This window comes from Saccostrea cucullata, unplaced genomic scaffold, assembly GCF_032062105.1.
Source record: "Saccostrea cucullata isolate Sc308-1 unplaced genomic scaffold, CSIRO_AGI_Scuc_v1 ctg281, whole genome shotgun sequence".
In the NCBI taxonomy this organism is placed as follows: Eukaryota; Metazoa; Mollusca; class Bivalvia; order Ostreida; family Ostreidae; genus Saccostrea; species Saccostrea cuccullata.
Genome location: NW_026926059.1, coordinates 687,200 through 695,252, shown reverse-complemented (window position 1 = coordinate 695,252; position 8,053 = coordinate 687,200).

The following is an 8,053-nucleotide window of genomic DNA, read 5'->3' as shown; positions in this document are numbered from 1 at the left end:
TTTGTAAAAACGGAAAAATACGCAATGAATATTACTACATAAATTGTTAAGATGTTTCAGAAATAATGGAAAATATTGACATTAAACGACCAGTACGAACTGGTCCCTCGGGCCTGCTGACAAAGCAGGTAACAACATTGTCTTCCTTTGTAAGGCTCATTATAAAATTGTATCTTAAAAGAACTTGGATTCAATTCTACATGCGGTAATCCAACTTTTACTCATATTTCCTTATCTAAAGAAGAAATTCTTCAAAATCATATGTCAGTTTTGAATATTTTTAATATCCCAAATACTAGTAATCAAAATGAATTTGAATTATCATATCTCCGTATATTGGATTCCGAAACAAACAAAGATACATAGAGGGTTCCAATAAATGCCTCTTCCTTGATTATCAAGTAGTGAAGGTGGCAGAGGATAGTTTCACCGTCAAAAAATAGAAAAAATAGAGAAACCTGAGGTTTGAATGCATATTATAGGTAATTTTATAGCTAGAATATTTTATGGGTGCATTTGGAGGGAATTGGTGGCCTTGTATATTTTATTGAAATATGACACTTTAGTGTCACTACTACTGAATAGGGGATATGGACTAGAAATACGAGACTAGTGGTCTACCGGTATTTCACCAGAGAAGCGGGGTGGGTTCACAGGATGAATTGTAGCTTGAAAAATTCCAATATCTTGTTCATTGGTATGTACAATTTTTGTGTGGTAGCTTAGGTCATCAGCACGGGCCTGGAAGCAGATGCACAACATGAAATTTTACCAAAACCAACAGCCTAAAAAAATACTTTTTCTACATTTTAAAAGCCCCCCCCCCCCGTTCAACAATATATTCGAGAAGTGGTATAAATCAAATGTGAATGCTAAAAAATTCCAAGAAACTTTTGGACAATTTGAGATCACAAGATTTTACCCCCAGCCTAAAAGAATACTTTTCTACTTTATACACCCCCACCCCCCACCCCGATAAATTAAAATTAAGGCTTTTTCAAATCATTGACAGCTGCTTTTTCAATAATTCAATTCAATTTATTCACTCAAAACCATGTAAATGGTACATGAGGAACAAAAACACATATAACATATATACATATAATACAGTGGGTCTAGCAGAAGGTGATAACTAAGGAGAACAGACAATATTATTAATTTTAGAAATAAATATACATAATTTTTTCAAAGAATCAACATCTTTTTGACACATGACTTCACAAAACTTGATAATATTTGGATTAGAACAAAATTTTTGGTTCAAATAAACTTTCCTCAGTTGGTTTAAAGCACTACATTCTAAGATATAATGATATTCATCTCCTATCTGGTTACTACTGCATAAGCTACAAACTCTTTCATTTCTCTGAGTACCATTCCATCCGCCTGTTTCAATTGGAAGGTGGTGATTTGTGGTTCTATACTTAACAAAAGTTTTCCTAAATTTAAGTAATAACAGAGTTAAATATTTTTCGCACTCAAAATTTATAAATTCTATAATTCAAACTTTTTGAAGATTCTTAAACTTCACTATTCCACATTTGAATATATTGATCTTTTAATCTTTGTTTGTCTGTAGCAGTTATCCATTCTACATTATATAAATATTGTTCGTGCTCATACGAAATATTTGATAAACCACATCTATCAAAAATCTTTTGTACAAATGATATCCATGAGTTTTTCATTACTCCTTTATTGTGTTGTTTACGTAAATACATATAAACAATTTTACACAATTTTTTTTCTTTTCCAATCACAAGTTTTGCCCAATATTTTATCATTCTTGAGTAAATATTTATGTGTAATGAAAACCGTCCAGTTTCTCCATAAATCATATAACTTGGAGTGCTACTTTTCAAATTCAATATATGTTTTAAATAACGTAAATGTACTCGTTCAATAATATCGATATTTTCATAACCCCATATTTCACAGCCATATAACAATACTGGTAAAACTACTTTATCAAACAAATCCAATTGACATTAGAAAAGGAGATTAAACTGCCTAATCTTACGTATCACACCATACATCGCCTTTTGCGCTTGTTCGCATAGGTGTTTTCTTGCTTTACATAATGAGCCTGTACGAGAAAATATAATCCCCAAATAATTAAAATCTTTGACTACTTCTATGACACTGCCATTATATGTAAGAATATTCTTTGGCTGTCTACCCTTTGAAAAAATAAGTATCTTTGTTTTCTTAATATTCACACATAATTTCCATTCTTCACAATATTTGTAAAATTCATTTAGTGCTCTCTGAAGATCTTCAGCAGTTTCCGCAAGAATTACAGTATCATCGGCATAAAATAAGATAAACAATTTCATATACAAAAACAACTCATCCTCTATACCTTTGCTAATACTAGACAAACCGACAATATTCTTTTCTGTCAAAAAATCTTCTAAGTCATTAATATTTAATGAAAATAAGAAAGGCGTTACAGCTTAAAAGGGTAATCGGGCGGTAATTTTCAGGGTGCGTTGGGTCACCCTTATTTTTGTAGATTGGTTTCAGGATACCAGTTAACCAGTTTTCTGGTACAATACCAGTTTCAAAAATAAGATTGAAAAAAGTTTCATGAATTGGCAAAAATAATAAGTTGTTCTCATGTGCTCATTTAAAATATTATCGAATATTATCGAAGCCTTGGACCTTACTATTCTTTAAATCATTAATAGCCGATGAAATTTCCTCCCTGATAATTGGGTAGTCTAACAGATGATCATTATTATTGTAATTATATACATGTAAATAGTTCGGCCAGTTAACCTCAGTATTTTCAATACCACTAGTTTCATTCATTTCTCTAAAATATTTAAACATCGAGTCTAAATCCGCAGAGCTTTTTTCTGATCATTTAGTCTATTAAGAATGTTACAATATTCTTTTGTATTTGTTGTACGTAATTTCATATTGATTGATTGTATACTGTTTGACGTCCCTCTCCAGAATATTTCACTGATATGGAGACGTCACCATTGCCGGTGAAGGGCTGCAAATTTAGTCCTATGCTCGGCACTTACGGCCTTTGAGCAGGGAGGGATCTTTATCGTGCCACACCTGCTGTGACACGGGTCCTCGGTTTATACGGTCTCATCCGAAGGACCGCCCCATTTAGTCGCCTTTTACGACAACAAGGGGGTACTGAGGACCTTTTCTAACCCGGATCCCCACGGGGCACGTAATTTCATAAGTTTCTGCGATAAATCTTTTCTGTACTGTTTTATTGATTTATCCATTACCTTTTTGCAATGTTTACTTGCTTTCTTCAGACTTTCTTTATTTTTCCTCGTTTTATTTGCATTGTTTGCGCGCTTCGCTAAATAAGAATGGAACGCGTTAATTTACTTACCTTGTCATTGGTCATTTGCAAAATTATTTTTTTAAAAAACATTCTGATTGTATACACAAGTGCTCTGAGGCTGACATTTAAAAGATGTTTGAGTTTCTGATTGACAATATCTATGTAGTTTTTGGAGACCAGGTCTTCCAACCATCTACTGGAATACCCATTTCTACCAATTGCGCCCCGTTATTAGAAGACCTATTTTTGTATTCATATAAAGCAGAATTTGTCCAAAATCTTATACGTGAAAAGAAGAAAACACATGTAGTGGCCTTCAACTCGACATTTAGATATATCGCCGACGTACTGTCAATTAGATAAATCCCGGTGAGTTTGCGAAAAAAAAGATATTACTGTGTCTGACACATTTGTTTCATATTTGGATATTTTACTTGAAAAGGACGTTAATGGTAATCTAACAACCAAGCTCTGTGATAAACGTGATGACTTTAACTATCGTCAACTTCCCTTACTTATGCAGCAATATCCCTTCATCATCTGCATACATATTTTATATCTCTCAGTTGATTCGATACGCAAGAGCATATTCTAAGTATGTACAATTTCTTTAACGTGGTATATTATTGACAAACAAGTTGATGAAACAAGCCTATCAGCAGTCTCGCCGTTTAAAGTCATCATTTCGTATGTTCTATGGTCGAGACAATGACCTTGTCAGCAAATACAATTTATCATTGAGTCAAATGCTGACTGACGTTTTTCATACCAATTGTTAGTCCATTATTTACACACTGAATTGACGCGGAGTTTTCCGTTATTTCCCAATCATGACAAGGAGCATACAGCGGGTGTGATCGATCGGCAAGGGGGGACGCTCATTCCTCCGTGGCACTTGATCCCACCTCTGATGTTTTGGAGGTCCGTGTTTGTTCTGCTCCTTTTAGTATTGTTTATCGACTTTTGATCTTGAATATACAGTTCGTTATCTCTATATATTTCATACAGTAGTTGACCAATGTTGTAGTTCTTTAAACTCAAGTCAAATTCAAATGTAAAATCTTTGAGAAACTTTTGTACAGTTATCTCAAGCATCTTTAAGACGGTCCGTTCCCCATGAATGTTCTTCTAGCGTGCTTCCTTACATGGGTTACATATACAGTAAAACAAGCTAACAACGAATTGAAAAGAACCCTTTAAACGGATAGTTGTGCACATCGGTTTTTGTTTTTCGATTTCTCTATTCAAAATGGGGCTATACAGGGGTCAAAAAATAGAATGCGTAAAAGTGCGAAAATTTACACATGTTTTCCTTTTTATCTTGAAAACTAAAAATATTTTGTTAAGACATGTTGAACAAAAGTTGTGCATAATTGCAAGGGCTTTCATTTAATATACTATAGAAAAGGGGCTGGCCCCTAAAAAAAGGGATCTATGGAGCTTGAAAGTTTTTGCTTTATAACTCAAAAACGGTAAATATTTCGTTCTAGATCTTACGGGCAAAATTGTTCTTTAACACCTTTTTGATCTGATGAGAATGTTTATTTGTTCGAATATACCGGGGTTCTTGCATAATATGCAGTCGAAAGCAGGTCAGGTAAACATGTAGCCTTTTTATTCGGCAAGTAAATATGACCTCATCATGTGTATAACTTGCTGTAAATAATATACCCTACGGTATTTTATGTTGATTTTCTTCAAAATAAGGTTTTAAATGTGTTTTATGATTAACTATTAAATCATGTATTACAACTACTTTTTCTATTTTTCTTTATAAAATTTAATTAGTTTTATAGTGAACACGTCTGTAAAAGCGGAAGATATAAAATCTACCTTTCTACGTTTATCATTGTAACAAACTATATAATTAATCTTAAACTTTATACATTGAATAATTCACGATCATTAGTTGATCCCATTGTTCAGCGAGATGTTTTACAGTTATGTAATCAAAGCCGCGAATCCCACGCTGTCGACATGGTCGATCTAGGTCACGAGTGTACCAGGCACCTGTGGACATAAGCAAAGAAAGTGTTTGTGATTGTATTAGACCATTGTGTAGAAAGACCTATCAATTAATAGAAAACTGTGTTTTTAAGTACATCGCGATTCAATAAGATTATTTTACCCATCTTTCATATTTAATCGTAATTCCAAACACTGGTGCATAAAATCATTTTGAACTGTGTTCGCTTTCTTTGGCCTGTTCTCGCAAAATAAAAAAAATTAACTCTATTCTGTGTTAATGTATTTTATTTCAATTGTAATTGAGAAGGGGCTTCGGCAAATAATTATAATTAGTGATGGATAGTGATAGGTATTATTGTATACGTTTTAATTTTACCATGATCACTCTTTTGTTTCTCCATTTACCATGTTTACCGGGGTATCATTTTTTAAAAGATTAAATAAATATTGAACATAAAAAGTAATTTATAATATACTATTCATGCTATTATTCACGTATTTGTAATACCAGTATAGCAAACAGGTTATATCCAGCTTTGTCGCTTTGTGTCTAAAGTTGTGCTGCCCGGTGTACCAGTGAAAACTGTCGCTAGTGCTCAGTGGTCGCTCTAACAAAAAAAAGCGGTAGCCTTGCAATTCAGCACTCGTATAATTAGACCCAGAGTAAGTTGTAATCGCCTTATAAAGACGCAATTAGTGTTTAAAATGAAGTAAAATCGAAGTAATAAAGTTCCAAGACTGTTAAAGAATTCTGGTTTTTTGAATATTTTCAGAAAAATCTTGAAAAATAAGTGTTTGACATTCGACGCTATTGCATCGCGATCGGCATCTGATCTGGGCTTTCATATGATACTTCATCTCTAAAATTACATAAGAAGAAGGGCAATATATGACTAATTTAATTAAATATTTTTTAATTGACTGAAAAAAAACTATTTGGGAAAAGAAAGCGACAGCAGAAGTGTAAGTATAAACTGTTTAATGTTTTTAAACATCGAGATCGGCATCCAACTTAATCAGCTGTTTGCACTCGAGTCAGTCGAGAGAACAAATTATGATTAGTAAACAGTAAAACTCGCAATCAAAACCGATCTATTGTAAGTAAGACAGTATTTTAACAAGATAAAATAAAAATAATTATCGTTTGTTTCGCCGATAAATGTAATGCAAGACACAAGTAAGGTTAAATTATGGTCTCGCCACTTGCAACCAGTATATACCGGTAGAATACTTCAAATAAAGTTGCGACGCGAATTTCCTCTATTTATTGTGGTTTTAATGTGTCTATAATGCTGAAAAGTTTTTTTTTCTTGTACACAAAAACTAATGTGGATTTTCCCTATGAATGTTTAGGTGTTAACATTCTCTGTCATAAATTAAAAACTGAGCAGTTTTCAATCAATTTTCATCATACATATAGTTTTTGGTTAGATGAGTTCTGTTCACATTGATCAATGATGATCCATGATAGGTGACATTCAGTAAGATGCGTCGATTTAACCAAAGGGACTTAATTATGATAAAAATAGTAATATCATTTATAGTGATTTAGCATCTTTTTTTTGAAAGTATGTGTGGTGGGAGGGGGGCTTTCAAGGGTGTTGCTAACACCCGGCTTTCAATGAACATTTTTAATACAGTAAAACTAAAAGTTATGTCTGGAAAATAGTTGGGGGGGGGGCAAGCCCCCGGCCCCCTGTTGCTACATGACTGATTTACTAAAAAAGAATAAATTTGTGAAATTTTCTGATTGGTAAACTTGTATATTTTAAAATAATTTGCTTAAATGTCATGAATAAAGTAAGTTTTTTTGATATAATAATTTGAATGTTTGTCATAAACATAAAACACATTTATTTCAATAGCCATTATTCTGAATATTCAACAATATAAATATCTAAATGCAAAACTAAATAATTTTTTTTATATATATAGATGCATTTTAGTTTTGATATAAAGTCTACAGAAGTCCATTTGAGTCACCTTTGGCTCCATTTGGGTAAATCGACACACCGTTCAGTAAGATGCAATGTCACTGAAATATTGTTAATGTTGGGATAGACAGTTCATTTTCATTACAGTGATGATAAACTTAGATTTATAACTTCAAACATCTATCAGTGTGTAGAGTCCACACACAATATAAAATTATATATCATACAAAGAGATGAAACCAGATAGTAAAGTGAAAAAAAAACATCTTGCATATGCACTACAATGCTAGACAAGCTACCAGTAAGACAACTCTCAATTATAAGAACTTGCCCAGTATTTGAAGACAAAATCACTTAGTTTGGTAGATATTTTATGCGCTACTTAAGCAAGCAAAAATTGACATCATATTTTGTGGGGAAAAAATCAGAGAATTCTAAATACATGTATTGGTCACTTGGTAGCTTACATTTTAGAATCGCTTAATGCTGTTTAAATGCAGTACAGACTGTAAGTCTGTTACGAAATGCAGTGTAACTTATGTTCCTTGTATAGTAGAGGGCTGATATTTGGACACATATATTACGAGATGTTAAATGTACTGTAAAGGTCAATGTCATATCAAGAGGTTAAAGATAAAAAGTTAAAGAAAAAATATTGTGATGAAATATCTAAAACTATCAGTTCAATTTTCCTTATTTTGACACAATTTATTCTGGGACCCATTAGAATCATTCTGTTGATTTTTTGTAAAAATTGAATTATACAATTTCTTGTGAGATAACTTTGTGTGTAGCATAGTTATGTTCCCCAAACGAAGTTGGGGAACATATTGTT